This window comes from Rhyacophila brunnea, unplaced genomic scaffold, assembly GCF_057557595.1.
Source record: "Rhyacophila brunnea isolate RB1 unplaced genomic scaffold, BYU_Rbru_1.0 scaffold_7, whole genome shotgun sequence".
NCBI lineage: Eukaryota > Metazoa > Arthropoda > Insecta > Trichoptera > Rhyacophilidae > Rhyacophila > Rhyacophila brunnea.
In genome coordinates this window covers 21,437,795-21,456,976 of record NW_028233339.1, presented here as the reverse complement: position 1 = coordinate 21,456,976, position 19,182 = coordinate 21,437,795, and positions in this window count along the sequence as shown.

Genomic DNA, 19,182 nt, shown 5'->3' with positions numbered 1-19,182 from the left:
ACAATAAGTCCGAGAGCTTTCTCGCGCCTCTCACAAAGCTCCCACGGGGGGCTGCAACCGCCCAGTGCCACCGACTAACACAATAATACCCTCGCATGGGGTTATAATTCAATAACTTTCAATAAATAATGTGTTCACAATGCGAAAGAATGGAGCGAACAGCGCGAGGAAATTGTAACAGTGGTGTGTTTAGTGCTCGACAATGAGAGTAATAACACGGTGATGTTTTGGGAGGTGACGGGAGGGGTGGGGAGACGGCGAAAATTACAGGTTGTGAGAGCTTTTAGCGTCTGGTATCGCACAACTTTTCGGATGGAAATAGTGGGTCACGTGACCCGCAAACAAGGGGCAAAAGAAAATAAGTAATTTTATTTTTTATACTCACCTTTGTTGTGTGTTGTGTAATAGTTTTCGTACATTATAACGAGGCAATTTTGGCGTTGAAAATTGCGCTTTGTTGGGACAAAGTAGTGATGTAATAATGCTAATTGACTTACCTATTATAATATAAATCAGTGTGCAAATAAAATATGGCGAGTGACAAGATTAATAAATCGTCTTCACCATAATATCCCTAAAATAATATCTTTGAAAATATTCTGAATCTCAAAATATGTCAAGTGACACGATAATTTTTTAGTCTAAAAAAATTAAAAAGACGAATTTGTCTTTTTTCTAATTCGTCATTCTCTCGTTGACCAAGTGTGCTACGGGACACGTGCAACATGATATTCATTTAAAATGAATTTGATTTTTGATTTTGATTTTGCTTTTGGTATCATCCCTTATTATTTTACTTCATATATTTTATATCTTGACAAACTATAATTGCACTTTTTGTGATTTATGTTAATAAATATATTATGGTGATACCTATATTCAAAAAACCAATATACATAGTAATTATTATAAACCAACTACATATTATAATATGCACTTTTAAATCTTAAATTTTGTATGCATATTTTATAGGAATTCGACAGGATTTATAATAATTAAATAATGACTCATTATTTTTTTAATGTATATTATTGTTAGTATCTATTGTGTCCCTCACAGTTGAGATTCTTCAGTTAGCACTCCATTATATCGTCTGCATGGATTGACTTATACTCTACAATTATACTATGGATGCAATGTATCTTATCATATCAACCTTATCGTCACTCAGGGTCAATCTACCGCTGGTTTCTTGGCTCCTAGTTCTCCAGCCGATCAAAGTCGACCCTCTAGTGATGTCATGCCCGCTGTATGATCGCATTAATCAAAATTTACATTTGATTGCGTGTACTTATTTAATAATTACAAATATCGATAGTTTAATAACTTCATTAATATCAATTTACTTGCAAAATAATGGCGGGAGATTAATAATTGTATACTGCATGCTAATCACTGTGTTTAAAATTTCTTTCGTTTTCCCATTAGGTGAACGTAATGCACGCACAGGCACCCAATTAAAGAAAAAAAATGCAATAAGAGAAACAACTGAATGGAATGCAATGCAATTAATTGCATCTCAATCAGTATGCGATCTTTAAATGTGATACGCTTGCAGTATTTTGTGATTAATTACATGTAAAAAAATACCTCCCGCTAACCACTAACTGTCTCTTAATTAATTAAACTGCACGCAAAGTACATAATATGTATGTAGGAATATCCCATAAAAATATAAGTATTCTGTAATTTTGAGTATTAATTTCAGTACTTTTTTCTTTGCATTACCGAACATCGGCGAAGATTCTGACAATCTTCTGGACAAGTATACAGTACCTACTGATAATTGCTATCAAAACAATCTCCAATATTTTTGAGCTACGACGCTCTTCGTTTGCTAGTGTTTTGCATAATATCGATTTTGTTTTCGATAATAAAATGCAAAAATTGATAGGCACCTACGTCTTGTAAAGCAGGTAAGCCAGTTAAGTAAATAATATTTATTTGGAAGTTGCCATTCACAATGTAATTTTATCTGAGGATTCTGTATACACACACGTTTAAAAAATGTCATTGTTGTACCGTTGCATCCATATAAAACATTAATTAGTTAGAAATGTGCAAACCATTTGCCATCGCCAGAAACACAAAATACGCCGAGTTTTCTCGAATATTACCAATATTGAATACACGTATCGTTATCATGACAAACTATAATTCATATTATAATACAAACATAACTATTGAAAACAATATGTTCTTTGACGCGTGTTTGAGTTTATTCCATATTTATCCATTATATAGAGCCTCACCCAAAGGCAACCGATTCATTATTTTTGTATTCCTTAATTTGTCCGAACGCTGCATCAAACTGCTCCATTAATATATTGAAAATCAATAAATCGCCCGTAATAGTGACCAAGAGATGGACCGATTTTTTTTACTCATCTCTTTCATAGATATGACAGAATATGAAGAAAATATATAATTATATAAAACAGAATGGATACGGAATAGACTTCAAAAAGATTTTGATTACGAAAGAAATTACTATTTTTGTGTATGTTCATCTTCCTATAAAAGTCGGCCACGATCAGAGTTATATGCTACTCGGAACATTTTATTAGAGCTGCACTCGTACCAATAACAAATCGCCTATGTCACGAAATGCGGCATTGTCATCTACTACGTTTACCACTGATCTTTCTTGAATAGAGAATTTGAAGTTGTTGAAGAAGAATATTGTACTTGTGTCTTCACAAAATATGGCCGAGGTAGATAGCAGTAGCGAAGGGTGGAGGTAGGTTGTTAAGATCCGCCATAAATAGTGCGCATTAAACTTTGTTAGTCATACATATTTGTTTTTATTGAACTAAGACTACAATTTATAAACAGTGTTGATTAATTAAAAAAAAAACAATTAAACCCTGCCTTACCAAACCATAATATTTTTAGTATACTTTGGGGACGATACGACAAAATTGTGCACACTTTTTCATTTACAGGTATCTACTTATTTGTTTTCGTTAGATTAAGAATATATACATACCTATTACACATATTGTTGGTTATTTTTTTTTTTTAATTCGTTATACCCTGACTAAACCAAACTATAATCAATAAAATATATAAAAAATAATATCGAAAGTTAAGTATGATTTAATTGCATAATTTTAGATATTTTATAGATAGACGAGTATTTTTTGACTAGGTATTATCTATTATAGCTTAGTTTCGCAGAGTTTAATTATTAAATTTTAAAAACTAACCAATACCATCTGTAAATTGTAGTAGTTTTATTACAATGAAAACAAATACGTAAAGTTTAGTGTGCAATGGCGGATTTTAACAGCCTACCTTAACTCTTTGCTACTGGTAGATAGGTACTATAGTTTTCTGTGTTTGATACTATGCAGAACTTCTCAACAGCAAAAATAATGTGTAAAATATGTTAAAATTTTCAATTATTGCAGATTATATTTTGAGTTATAAAAATCTAGCGTTATTCTAAGTCGGTAGATTTTTTCAAGATTGGAAGCAAGTTCCTTACACAAATTAACTGTATGTCCGATTAATTAAATTTTAAAATAATTCAGTAACATTATGAAAAACAGCAAATGCGATAAATTATGAATACCTACCGCGGGAATAGTTTTGTATTAAAAATTCATAATGCGCTATTCATTTTCGTAATCGGCGCACTAGAATCTCTCAATGTCAGAAAAATGAAATATTTTTTCCAAGATAGGACTGAAAATAAAATTCATATAAATCGTTTTACACAATTAAAGTTGTCGTTTCGTTAATTAAATACATAATGGACATAATAAAAAACCGCGCAGAGATCCAGAAGCTAGAGTAAGCGCATTAAACTATGATAACTGAACGAGAATATAAAAACGAAACAAGTTTTAGATTACATTATTTTTTTACATAATTAAATGCATCCACCAAAGGCAAATATTAAATCGCAAATGGAGGTGACCGCTTTGACTCCAGATCGTTACACCAGTCAATTCTTGATTGGATATGGTGACTTCGCTGATAACCTCTATGATCTTGGTTTTGTTAGCCGTTCGATAATTGGTTCGATATGACTGTGCTGTTCAAGTTGGTTCAACCAACCAAATGTCAATTTTGTTGCATTTAGAAAATTTGCGGGATTACACTGTCGACGTGTAGATCTCTTTAATTAAACTGTTAAGCAGTTTGTATTAGCTTTTGCTATTTATTACAGTTTTTAATTTTGTTTCTATGTGTTCATCTCCCTTATGGGCAGTCTTATTGTAAAATTAATTAAAGTACATTTTAATGCATTGTGACCTGTCTTGGGACACTCGGACTCGCTTCATCCGGTTAACCTGGCTAGAGCACAGACAGAGCGAGACAGATTCTCGGTTACTTACGACTTCTCGGAGATTAGACGCAAGTGAGCCCAGCGAATCACAGGCGACTGACTGTCCAATGGTTCCTGTCATTCAATTGCATTGAATAAACATTCATCAATATCTTAAAATGGCATTTTATAAATAATAAATAATACTAACACATGAAAAGTGATATCTCATCTTTCTTGGAGTGTTTAGTAGATTTTTTTACAATTTTTAACTAGGCACATTGGCATTTTGTAACACAATAATAACGGTGGAGTCGAAACCTGACAGTCAGAAATTTTGTATGGGCAGACCCAGCGGTGTCGCCAGACCGCTTGCAAGCAGAATGTTCATTTGAGCGTAGGATACCGATATTAAAATATGAATTTCGCCATCCGGCAGACCCGACACAAAGTGAGTGTCATTTTATTTTCTAGATGCTTCGTCCATATTAATGTCATTGGGTTAGAGTATTAGACAACTGTAAACAGAACCAATCCTGATCATCTGATTATTAACAAAACAATGCAAACAAATTTGGTAGATACCTACATAGGTAGGTACATAATTAAAAAAATATAATGACTAACTTTCAAAAAAATTGTATTCGATAACATGTAGGTAATGTGTACTTAGGTACATATTTGTATAAATTTCTTAAAAAAGGAATATTTTGCCCAAGCCATAGAGACTAATTATTTTCAGTAGGTAATATCGATTATTAATTCATTAATCCAAGGTTTCCCAAACTTTTTCTGCAATGGAACACTTTGCAAACCCGGAAATTTTATTGGAACACTTACCTTATTTTTTAGGTAGGGTAATTCCTAAAATACATTATTTCTTTAGTAATTATTTTTAAATATAAAAATATGATATTATATTAATATAAACATAAAAATATGAATAAATAAAGCACTTAATGACTTTGATGATTTTAAGTCCTTGAATTGCATATCTTCTCGATATCACTCTGATATCACTGATCATCACTCGCCTTTCAATATAAAGTAGATTCTTCACTTATTTTAGTTTTACTTATTTTACTTCTACTTAGTATAAGATCTTTAAATGTGTTACAGTGTATAAAATATTTCCAAAGTGTCGCGGAACACCTATTCAGGTTTGGCGGAACACTGGTGTTCCGCGGAACATAGTTTGGGAAACCCTACATTAATCTATACTACTGCAGATCTATCTACCTATCGACGTTGTATAATTTACAATAGAATATATTTATCAATAGTATACTTATTATCAGAGTTTTACTCATATAATAAATGATATAATAAAAGGAGAAAACATGTTTTTATAGATTATAAATTATGGTGATTTTGCATATTGTCAAAAAACTAGCATTTTAATAACATTCATAATGCACACTTCTTTAAACAATACAGCACCAGGAAGAAGAAAAATATGGATAAATTATTATCATGTGCGTACCGACATGTCTCATAACGTGTGGTGTTAAATATATCTAGCTACCCGGTATTAATAATTAGTTCCCGTATTCCGTTTATACATAATGTAATGTTCCCGATATAATATCCGCGGTCGAAACTCGCTTTAAGCTGATCCGCCCACCTTTAATTATATTTCGTTGTATCTGGTGCCTTGCTCCCTCTCTACATAAAACATAATTTGTACATATTTCAAATTAATCCAAACTTCTCCTCGCGAACCTCCGGAGAAGATTGGCGAAGACAGAAAAAGAGAAATTTCAATTAATTTTCAAAATTAGCAACACCGCATTATACTTGTTACTCATAATTAAATTCCCAGACCCGATTCATCAATAAATATTTTTTTATTAAATTTCAATAATAGATTAGGTCAGTTGGTGTTCATCGTTAAACTCAAAAATCGGAATGTCTTGATATGGGGAATGAAATACCTCATAATAGCTGGGGTAAATGAGAAAGTCAATGGTCAAGGTACGAGGGTGGGTCAATAAGTCCTTAGAAAAGCCGACAGGTGGCGCGACTAGTACTGTAAGCGGTTTGTTTTCATGCAGCGGCACTACCGATTCAGTATGCTGCGAAGTTTCAATCAGATTGGTCAGGTTGTTGTGTGTTTCTCGTACATTTAAAAAAAAATTTGCTTGTGGAAAATGGAAAAATGGAAAATGGAGAAAATTGAGTTTAGAGCTGTTATTAAACATTTTAATATAAAAGGGTTAACAGCAAAGGAAATAAAAAATGAGTTGGATTTAGTTCACGGCATATCTGCTCCTTCACTTGCAACTATTTATAACTGGTTAAATGAATTTAAACGTGGTCGTACATCAACAAAGGATGAACCACGCTCAGGACGTCCTGTAGAGGTGACTACACCAGAAATGATCAATAAAATCCACGATATGGTGTTAAGTGACCGAAGATTAAAGTTGAGTGAGATAATTGAGGTTACAGGGATCTCAAAAGGTAGCGTCATTTCTATTTTACATGACAAATTGGGCATGAAAAATATTTCTGCAAGATGGGTGCCGCGTTTGCTCACAGTCGACAATAAACGCAATAGGGTGGTGGCCTCTAAAGCCCTGTTGTCGCTCATGCAACGCAATCCGGATAAATTTTTTCGTCGCTTTGTGACTGTAGATGAAACATGGATACACCACTATACTCCCGAGACGAAAGAACAGTCAAAGCAGTGGATTGCGAAGGCAAACCATGTCCAAAGAAGGCGAAAACCGTAAAATCAGCTGGTAAGGTTATGGCTACTGTATTTTGGGATGCACGTGAAATTATTTTCGTTGACTATTTGGAAAAAGGAAAAACAATAACAGGGGATTATTATGCATCTTTATTGGACCAGCTAAAAAACAAAATTGAAGAAAAACGGCCTCATTTAAACAGGAAAAAAATCCTCTTTTATCAGGACAATGCCCGTGTTCACACATGTTTACGATCAATGGCTAAAATTGAAGAATTGAAGTTCTAATTGGTCGACCACCCACCGTATTCGCCAGATTTAGCCCCCAGTGACTTTTTCCTTTTCCCAAACTTAAAAAAATGGCTAAGTGGACAACGTTTTTTTTCAAATGAAGAAGTCATCGATCGGACAAATGCTTATTTTGAGGACCTTCCGAAAACTTATTTTTCTGACGGTTTAAAAAAAATTGAGAAACGTCTAACCAAGTGTATTGAGCTCCAAGGAGATTATGTTGAGAAATAAAAAAAAAATACAAAAATCAAAACTGTTTTAATGCTTTTTTCTAAGGAATTATTGACCCACCCTCGTATCTACTGTAATAGATTTTTGTGTTTTCACGATGTGTTATTCCTCTTTCTTTCCTCGACGTTACAGAGGTCATTCTTTGATCATCTCTTGACAACAGTGAAAGTCTCAAACATCAATTTTACATGCTAGTTTTAGTTAGCCTCGTCCCACTTCCGCTACCGTAAAAATCAAAAATTGATAAGTACTTATTATGGACATTTTTTCCAAATTTTCAATCAATGATAGTCAAAATTAAATTGCTCGATAGTATTAATTTTCTAACATACGTAAGTTAGTGTGTTTACGATTACGGTAAAATGGTATATATTTAATAAAATAATAAATTATGATATAATAAACAAATCAATTTTAATTCACATACCTAACGTACCTAACACAGATTGCCTTACGTATGGAATCTCACGTGAAACAGGTTGTAGGTTTAATCAAAATTAATCGTTTACTGCAGGTAATTAAATTGAATAGCATACGTAAAAATGTATAATAAAAGATTTACCTCAGATTAAATTCTTTAATATATTGAATGTAATTATCAATATCATGAATTTCATGGTGGTTATTTTAATATTATCCAGTTTTCCGACAACAACAATAACAAACGTCGCGTCTTCCATATAGGTACCTAAATTATGCATAAAATATAGGTATCTGATACTAATAGGCGACGATTTTTTTAGAAAATATAAAGATATGTATAGGTATATTATATAACTACATAATATATAAAATTATGAAAATATTAAGCGTATTAGAATTTAATAACAATGAATTATAGGTAGATAAATAAAGTACACAGATTTAAGTTAGGTTTTAAATTACATAGTTTAGTCATTAATTATTGAGTTACATTGGTTGACAAATAAACATAGTAGCTACCTCGATATTTATAATAAAAAAATAGTATTGTAAATAATATTTTTGTAAACACTCATTATATTCTAATGAATAAAAAATAAAAGTGGTAGGTATAAACAAAGTTTAAATATCGTTATAAAAAGTAATTCGCATGAATCATAGATGGATCCATAGCTAATAGGCGAACATATTTACACATAAAGTGAATATGTGAGTTCGAGTCCCACTCATTCAAAATGTTTCTCTAATTTTTTTCAAATACCTAATGTGTGTTCCTGAAGATTTTAAAATTATGTTTACGAATCACATTATGGACATTTTGTACTATTCGATAGGTAACTATTCTATAACGATTTCAATATAATATGGTTGAATTGATAACGTTACTATAAAAATATGTGTTCTGCATTGACAGAGTGTTGTGAATAAAAAAATGGCAGCCAGTTTTAATGCTTTACTTTGGTGACTTTTTTACCCACATAATATCTACTATTTTTGCGAATTTATATAATGACTATTATTGACATAAAACGTTAATTAGGTACTAATTCAAAGCGTTTTTATCTCAATAAAAAATAAATCTCAGAATTTAGCCACAAATGAATCTGTAATGCATAATGGCAAGCTAATGTAATCATTGTTATTGTATTTGTAACCATTTTACACCATCGTTCTTGATAGAAGACGCACTTTCCAGCGTCTTTAAATAACTATAAGATAAACTCAAGTACCTACTTTAAGTACTAAAAACAATTAATGCTACAATCATCACACACCAATTTTCGATTGAGTTAAAATTTTCGAGTGAGAGTTATGAACATTTTTAGAGTGAATCGTGTGTCTAATACTCTAATACATTTATTATTAATGAACGATAATTGCAATTCCATAAATCCCAACAGATGTATTTTATCAGAAACAACAATAATAAATAAATAAATAGCAAAGCGCTACTCGGCAGGCAGATGTCTAAAAAATAATGCGTCCCAATTAAGGCCTCACGATGGAATGTTGATCACCCTCAATTAAAATAATTGGACTCAAGTTCTAACTCATTTCTGTATATCCAAACAAAAGTTGTTGCTGTGCATCGAGGATATGGAAGCTTTCCATGAAATATTATTTAATTGCTCGAAACTATTTTACACAAAATAATTCAAAATACTTTTAGGTCGTTCACAATATTAGAAGTAGTGATACAAAAAAAATTTAGGACTATGTAAATATTAATATATCTCGAATAAACTATACAGAATAATAAAAAAATCATGTTGTTTTTCAATCGCATTGCATTCGACGTTAACCCTTAATTGCAAAAGATTGCCTTTCAGCACAAACTATTATTCTTTATATTTTTGCGTGTGAATGAAATTTAATTCAAAACTTGCAGTTCTCTGCAGACAAAATAGTTATAGTTTTTATTCACAGGTTTCACTCTAATTTATAATAATATTAGGTATTTACAAATTAAATGTGATAGAAAAATAATATGAAAATTAAAGGGTTGCTATCATGCATTTAAGGGTTCTGCAATAACGAACACTATATACTATTGGAGCTCGCCATTTAGTGCCGCGGCCTGATAATAGATGGCTTTTATGTGGAGGTATAAAAAATGATCTGCTTAGAAGCCAAAATAGTCATGAATTTTTAATACCTTCTACGGAATATCTTAGCGATATAGAATCGATTGCAATTAATATTATCTATTTTCTCAGGACCATCTAGTTATCTACTCATTATATTATTATAATATATTAAACAATACTGTGCAAGACTTTTTACATCAGTGCGCTTCTAGCAAATTAATCTCAGAGCACATGTATCCAAATATTTATAACAGAATATGAAATGACATGCATATGAATTTAATCAATTATCTTGGTTCCCTCTTTGGTAACCTTTTTCAACTCATTTTTTATATTTATAAGCTGTACCTACATGTAATTCCAGTGTTAATTTCAAAAGAAGTTCATTATTTATTTATTAAGGAGGTGGAAGGGGTCGGGATTAACAAAATCAAGCAGGTTCTACCATTTTCTGCATTTACCCTACCTTTTCGTCGCTCCAATCGCGGAATACCGCACTTTTCCGGATAAATTCCCTATATCTAGATACTCCGCACTTTGAGTCTAGCGTATCTAAGAGTTTTCACCTACGAGTTATTGCGAGCTATGTGGTTATAGAATACGCGTGGCTTAAAGGTCTCACAATGATTAGAATCGTGTGTGCCAAGATGATTTTTACTATTTTTCGTTTTTATATTCCTTATTGTTACGGACTGACCACTATTTTATATTATATAATGAGTACATTAATCAATGTTCTCAAACATTTCCCCAGCAATCCTTGCATTCCACATAGCTGAAAGTTTTGTAATCCCCATAACACCCTTAAATTGGTCGGACCATGGAGCAGAGGAACTAATTTTTATTCGTCAATCTTTAATGTTTCTGCCAATGATGAGCTTCTCAAAACTATCGTTTCCCTTTCTAGGCACGTGGAGATTTTTTTATATTAACCCGTCAAGAAACAACATACCTACGTAAAAATACGCTTAAAAACAATTCATATTTTACGACGTTTTTATTAGCTCGTATTCTTGTTTGTCCGGTGGTTGTTTGTCCAGTACAAATCTTGCAATCGATTTTTAACTAACTTCCCGACTAGCTATAGGTACATTTGAAACTTTTAGAATATATCAGAACACGGTGCCAATGCAGAATTGAATTCATTTCCAGTTCCATTCAATCAAATCTGTTTTGTATGGAAAGTTATTAGAAAAATCCGTAAAAAGTAAAAGACTATTATTGGTTGCTAAGAGGGTGGTCCTTGCAACTAAATTATTAATATATACGTGCGTTACTATGGAAATCAAAATGAAATGTCAAAATGACATTTCAGTATTCTATATTTGTTTGTTTGTTTATTTTTTATTTACTTCATATCAAGTACAAGTTTGAGCATAATAATTCAACAGAAAATTTAAAAAGGTTGTATATAAAAAGTTATTTTTATCTTGTAGGTAATTATTTTGCTAAAATAAATTTAATATTGTCTTCTAAATGTTAGTATGTATGTCCTACATTAAAAACTGTAATAACGGTTTTTGTTGTCTATTCATTAATAAGATGTTTTTATTACATGGTTATCCATATTTTATACGTTACTTACGTATAGCTATTATCTATCTAATCGTAATCATTTTCAAATTTCGAATAGGAATTATTGCTTTAGCAAACAATCGAAAGTAACGATTTTTCGCGTTTTTTTACACGGGCGTTTTCTCGGAGTAATGAAGTATTACGGAAAAATTCATGCGTTGGAAAGATAATGAGAGCCTACCGACCACTTGCTCCGCTTTTAACGCCAGATGTGCTAAAGCTAAATGGAAAGCTTTTTCGAACTTGCCTAGTAACTATTTTGTTTAGCCATGACGTGCTTATTACTGTCCGACAACAAGAAATTAGGGTACTGTTTGGTTATCAGGAATACAGCGGTATACCCGATATACTGGATTATTTGTTAGTTTGGGTTAGTTTAGGTTAGGTTAGGTTGGGTTAGGTTAGGTTAGGTTAGGTTAGGTTTGGTTAGGTTAACCTGTATTAAAATGTGTTTTCCGCTGTATTCCTGATAACCGAATGGTACCAAAATTAGCGATAACAGGATGTCGCTGTAGTCGCATATAGAAGACTTTTCTGTGACGTACCTGTCATGGCGACAATGCATACTAGAGGCGTGTTTAAACAATGTATTGGCTTTCCTTTTAGATGGGAGACTTTTTCTTCTTCACAATAAAACAAAAAATACTAATAATAATTCTAACATCACTCCTGATCGTTCTAGACATATATTTATTATAAACAGCTTAAAATTACGTAAATTGATAGATCCGTACACCACGGGAGCGTAAAATTAAATGATAAATTTGGGGGCGTTCCTCATTTGAAAATGGAAGTGCGAATAGCTGCACTGGAGGGATTGTTAGTTCACAGTTTTAACACGTGGACAAGAAATTCTTATACTTTATGTACGTATCATCGTTTCGATGCATACTCATTACAATAATTATTGTTATTTGATAATTAACACCATAATTCACAACAATAATGTGGACACGTTAGCATAACAGATCAAAAACATTATGGAAAGTTTGAAATATGTATACACCGTTATTGCCATGAAGGCAGAATTAATTTGTATGCCAGTATCAACGCAGTAAAGATAATATGAACGCGGTTATTCAATACGCACCATTAATGTAATGTATGTTGAGTTTATTTTTCAACCAATTTGTTTAGGAAGCAATGAATTATTAAATTGGTATTTTCAAACTCGTTTCAGTCGTTCAGTTTCGTTTGATATTTGATAAATAAACGAAACTTCAAAAAAATCTTAGGTATGACTTTGAAAATATTCATACATTATTTTATTCATTCCAAACTAATTCACTTAACGTAGGTATCCCTTGGTATATAAGGATTTTTCCAAGACCCTCAAAGTTAGAGCATGTCAAAGTCGTCTCCTTTTCCACGTTGGATTTCACACGATAATATGACAATGTAGGTATATAGGTACAACCCACGCGGAAGGGCTTAATTTTATTTTTGAGTACCTATGATGAGTTAGGTATATTCGCAAAACTATGAATATGCTTTAAAACTTAAACGGTTCCATAAAAATATTGGAATATTCCTCGACGCACACATTGGGAATCACAAAATAGATATCTACGAAATCGCGTGTTCGAATTTTTTTACGTATGCAGTTGGTCATAATATTACAGTTAATCGTGAGCTATTGTATCGAAAATAGATGGCAGTATAGTGTTGCGATCAAATTAATGTCTAAATAAAATACGTATTAAACGAAAACGGAATACAAGGTAAAGATAGATGAAAATGAATAATTAAGTAAATAAGAAATACAAATATATAAGAAATATAAATTATATTAAATTCTGGTAAATGGTGATAAGTATCTAGTTATACCTATAAAATATCTGATGATATTGACAATTTGATTAAGTATTAGATATTTGATAAAAAATCAAATTAATATTCTAATTGAATCTATTAAAATTGAAACACTGTCTGCAATCGTTCACGAGCATCGCGTATTTTTTTGTTCTCAATGCTAATACGGCATCTTAGGTAAGATAACTCACGGTAAACTGTGCTACGGCGAAATGTAATACATACATATACAAGACGGCCATCGGCGGCTATCGACGATAGTTTATAATATTTATGTATTGAGGGTACATATTATAATTTTACAATAAGTAAACTGTCTACCTCGTTCTAAAAATTAACACAGCCAAGAGAGGGGCTGTTAAAACATCGCACTTTTTGACAGTTTAGATGGTCAACTTATTGTAACAATTAACTGTCTCAATACATATATATGATAAACTACTGTCGATAGCCGGCTTGTGTATAGAATAGACTCAATGATGTCATTACGAAACGTCACTCCAATTGGCTGAAGTTACGTAATGAATCGATATTATTATTGTCGATAGAGTTCAACAGGCCTGGCTTGGAGTAAACTGAACACAGGGTAACACGAAACACCGCCTTTATAAATCATAATTATTATCGCGATTAAAACGTCTGTACAACCATATTTTATAAGGCCAGCTCTACACCACTTTGATATATAGAGCTTTTGTTCGGCTCCGCGTTTGGTTTGGTTCCGATATTTCTTCTTTTTTCCTTTATTTCATTTCGCTTGTATATTATCCCCGATGCTTTGGCCTCGTTCGTTTTTTTTTGTTCTGTTTGGCCGGCCAATGATGTTCGTAATTAAACGAATGCAATCGAACGTCTGTACGTGGTCACAACTCAATTGGAGTCAATGTTTTATGGTATGATGTATGTATATCGGCATCGATTCGATAACTTATCAGACAACCGAATTCGACCACCATTCTGATTTTATCATCATTGGTATAGATGATTCCTACATCACACTGGAAAATATAATATAATTATTATAATTAAAAATCCCATCTGGAAAATATCAATTCTTATTTTTATACCTTTGTAATTAATTTTACATCGTTTTAATGCGTACGACAACACCATAAACGTATTGTTACAATTAGTGAATTGTTTGCATACCTAGTGTACCTATCTCTGTGGGTCAATTCTATAAACATGGCGGCTATCGACGGCTAAAGTGATAAATATTATGACTTTATCATATTGTTTATGTATAATAAAGTATTATAATTATTGTTACAATAAATTAGCCGTCTCATCTGTCCAAACTGTCTATCCCGCTCTAAAAGTTAACACAGCTAAGAGAGGGGTTGTTAAAACATAGCACTTTTTGACAGTTTAGACGCTTAACTTATTGTAACAATTAACCTTTAAATACATAAATATGATAAACTACCGTCGATAGCCGCCGATAGCCGCCTTGTGTATAGAATAGTTCCGCAGAACCAGTATCTTATTTGCGCAATTGTTATCAAATTGAATTTTACCGAAAATTAGATAAAAATACTGATTTTTTACATCAATTATTATCATATTTACCATGCCAACAGAATACACTCTGTCTCTTCTTCTCTTACCATGTCTGGCCCTTAACTTGAGTATATGGACACCATACGGCGACGTCATTTACCAATGTTCTTGCGTCTCCCAGCATCCCGTAGATCCGTCGTATACACTCGCAGATATGCTATTATATTATTAATTATAGGTACTTAGTTTAAATTTAGGAAAATTTCACCACATACTAGGTGGACACTCGCGGTACACCGGTCGAAAAACACTAATCAAACCTCACTCAAAACTTACAAAAAAATATAATTTACGATGTATTTAGGAAGAAGAGGTTCATTTTATAGTTTATATGGAAGTGTTTTACTACGTTGCTTTAAATTGTATACACTGTCTTTTTTATATTAAATTTAATATACCTATAACATAACATATTTCTTTCGCATGATAAATTTAAAAAAACATGCTCGTGATTTATGGATAACTAATTCACCTGGTTAATCGGATATCTAAAAAACAGCACCCTTTTAAATATAGCACAAATAATCACTCATATATATTTTAATTATATACATATCGTTTTAAGATTTGTAATATATAATTAGCGTTACTAAGGTCTTGCAAAAAGGTGTTCTTTATGTAATATTATAATAATACGAGTTTTTTCCCACAGAAAATTGGTAAAGCAATCCCATCCATTAATCAAAGCTGTAAACATCAACATCCAGATAAACACCGCCCTCGCCAAACATCAATATCAATCATGGATATTGTTATAACCCTTCATGTCAAAAGAACTTCCCTACAGTTGGTTAGGTATACCACATATTACTACAGTATCTTTACTATCTTTATCTCAGCGTATGAATTTCAGCTGTTTAGAATATTGCCTGGGTCACGATACATTTGATATTAATAATTATACATACGAGTAAAAGATTTTGAAAAACAAAATTAGAAATAGTAAAAAATAGATATTGTTAATTTTATTAAAATCATGTTAATAAAATATTATGAATATTATTAGATCATACGGATATTTGTTTATATGAGATTATTTTATACAAATGTAACGTCTAACGTAACATTTTTTTAAATTTAAATGTCTATCGAAAATATAATTTTTTCACTGCTCATTGTTCATATTATAAATAAATTTCTGTGCCCGCATCTGAAGTCAAGAAAATACATTAAAAAATCAGAAAATGAAATGTTACATGTGAATTATCAATCATCACATTTTTTTTTCACCCACTTGACCTTTATTATTTAGAAGTGGATTCGCAATCATGACATAATTGCGTTGTAGTTTGTTCACCTAACATGTATATTCACTTTAATAGTCTCTTTTTTACACTGTTTTTCCATGCATTTGTGTCTACTTTTAAATTAACAAGCATCGTATTTCGTTACATCTTCTTAGTCTCTGTTTATTTACTTTTAGTGAAATTATCGAATTAATCGAATTCTCGATTTCCTATTGTCACATATTATATACACAAAATAAATCAATTGGAATCCGTCTAAAGAAAGCTCTTATTCTAAAGTATGTGTGTTACCGATTTAAAAAAATATATTTTTACATTGAATGTAGAATAGTCAGTCTTTAATACAGTGGACTAAATAATTACCTATTGACCCTCTAAAAAAACCATTGCTATACTGCTGGAGATCACAACCCATAGGCATGGAACCTGTGCTTTAGACATCTCTGGGTATGTGTGCATTTTCCTTTTCTACTTTTATATCGCTATAGCCTAAATCGAACCCCTGGTCTTGTCAATATTCTGCCTCCACGATGCTCGGTCATCCATAGTTATTCACGAGTAGCAGGTTTTTAACACAATTCCCCACGGTATCTCTCCAACCCAACCAAAGTGTTGGTATTATCCATCCTGGACATCCATAAACCATCTTCTTTATACTTAACCAGTCATTCATAGTATTTCGCCCATCTCTGTCAAAGCATTTTTATGTCTACGAGGAGTCGAGGATCCTTGTGTAGATTGTATTATAGTTCATCATTGTACCATATTATGTACTAAAGAATCTTCCTTCGGTACTTACCCTGTAGCTTGTAGAGTGCCACTGTAATGATCAAGAATTCACCTCCACAAATACTACAGTGCAAACAATTATTTTATGCATTACAATCGAGAAATGACAATTTTATAAAAATCACTAGTATGACAACCATATGTGTATTCTGACTTCCTCCAATAACTGTCTTCATGTATTCCTATCCAAAATAGTCACAATCCAGTTTAATACTCTTGGTATCCGGCAGTCATGGCTAACTTTATCGAGTCAATGAATGTTTGGCTTACCTATTCTTTTGTGGATTGCATGAAAGTATTCTCTTTGCCAGTTAATTATTTATCATACGGTAAATTTAACCAACCTAGAAGCTTTGTAGATACCGTAGAGTCCATCATTTTGCATTATTCTTTATTATTGCATTCCCTGATGGTGCCAAAGATACATCAGGAAAGTATTCTTTTTAAAATGTTGAGATAATTAATTGAGCACATGTTAAGAGGCTGCATCAGCTATCTACAGCTGAAAAAGGCACCTCCAAGCTGATTCCTTTCCTCTCAATCATGTATGTTGAATTTCCACGTACTTCCGAAACATTAAAGAAGACTTTTTAACTTAAAATGTTAAATTAGTATCTTTTAATATACCCATAAGTATTTTATTTATTTTCGAAATATGTGAAGTATTTCGTTTGAAAGTCCATGTCTTTGCAAAACTATGAAAATTATAATGATGGAATAACTTTCCATTATTTTTAATTGGTGGTTAGGCAACTTCACCCCTACAATTAAATACCAAAGAAGCGCATCACACACAATCGGCCGATTTCAAAAATATTATTCTTTTACTGAAAAAATATTATTCCACGTTTTAGCCCCGGGCCCTATCAGAAGTTGGAGAAACATCTTCCATTTAATGAATCCAAATTATTGTGTTGAAAATAATTAAAAACAACCATAATATATCATTTCGATTGAATCTTTATAGCAAAAGACTGTTTGTGTTTATATCTCGATGTGTATTTCTACCTACGCAGTACATAATATGCACACTAAAGAGTTAATTTCAAGAATATTTTTTGTTTTAGATAATTAAAAATGTTGAAAATTTCAAATTGCATTACTTAGGTATTGTTTATTGTTTCTCTAACAAGTTATTAATTTGTCACCTTAAGGGCGGACGTGCTCAGCGTGGGTCAAAATGGAGCTTTTATTCTATTTTTAAAGCATGATCCTGGACATTCCTTAAACGTTGTAGATAATCATTGTATATAATTTTGAAGCCTTATTATCTTTTATATTTATTTTAAATATTTGATGACTGCATTAAGTATTTTTATTACATAAAATAGTATTTTTTTAAACCTCTCGATCTAATGTTTTAGAATATAATCGGTCACGCGTAACCTCTCAAAATATGGATATATTGAGGTGCGGCGACCGGCGAGCCGGTATAGGAATGACCAGTTCGTAAGTGGAGTTCTGGTGGCTTCGACTCATATCCCGAGACGCATACAATTTGTTGCTAGCAGTACTAGATGTTTATTTTAAACTAAAAAGTCCACCAATATGCGGAGCTCCATTTGGCGACATGTGTTTTGTGAATAACAAGAGACGAATTTTGATGTATGACCCGGCTTACGTATCATTTGTAATTTTTCTCTCTGGATCTTAATAGGCGTCATTTAGGTGGGTGGGTGTTTCCTGAAATTTTACAAAATTCTCCAAACAATAAAGTCTAAAAATCACTAACATAATGACACCACTGGCCTACTTACATAAACCAATTCACGAACATGAAACAAATTATTATATAATAAATAAGATAAGTAAAATAAGTAAAGCTCTTTATATTATTTATTCATGTAAAATTGAAAATATACATATTTATTATGTCATTAATTGTCAATCTTTTAATATTCAAATTTAACACGATATCGGATTAATCACAGAGCCTGTGACCTGCGACAATATCGCCTACATACAATGCTGAATAAACTTTCACGTTATTGCCTTGAGTAAAAACTCCTCGTAATAGTCATAAGTCCCGTCCGTCCGCGGTCTCGCCCCGTGCGTCCCCGAGGGCTCCGCGCCCGTGTAATTAAATGCGCCAACCCTGTAATTAGAGCCAGTAAATTTCTGGACCGGTCCCCGATCATTCCTCACTGGGCCAAGCGTCATACAATATGTAGAAATACTTTTTTTTTTGTTATTGTGCGA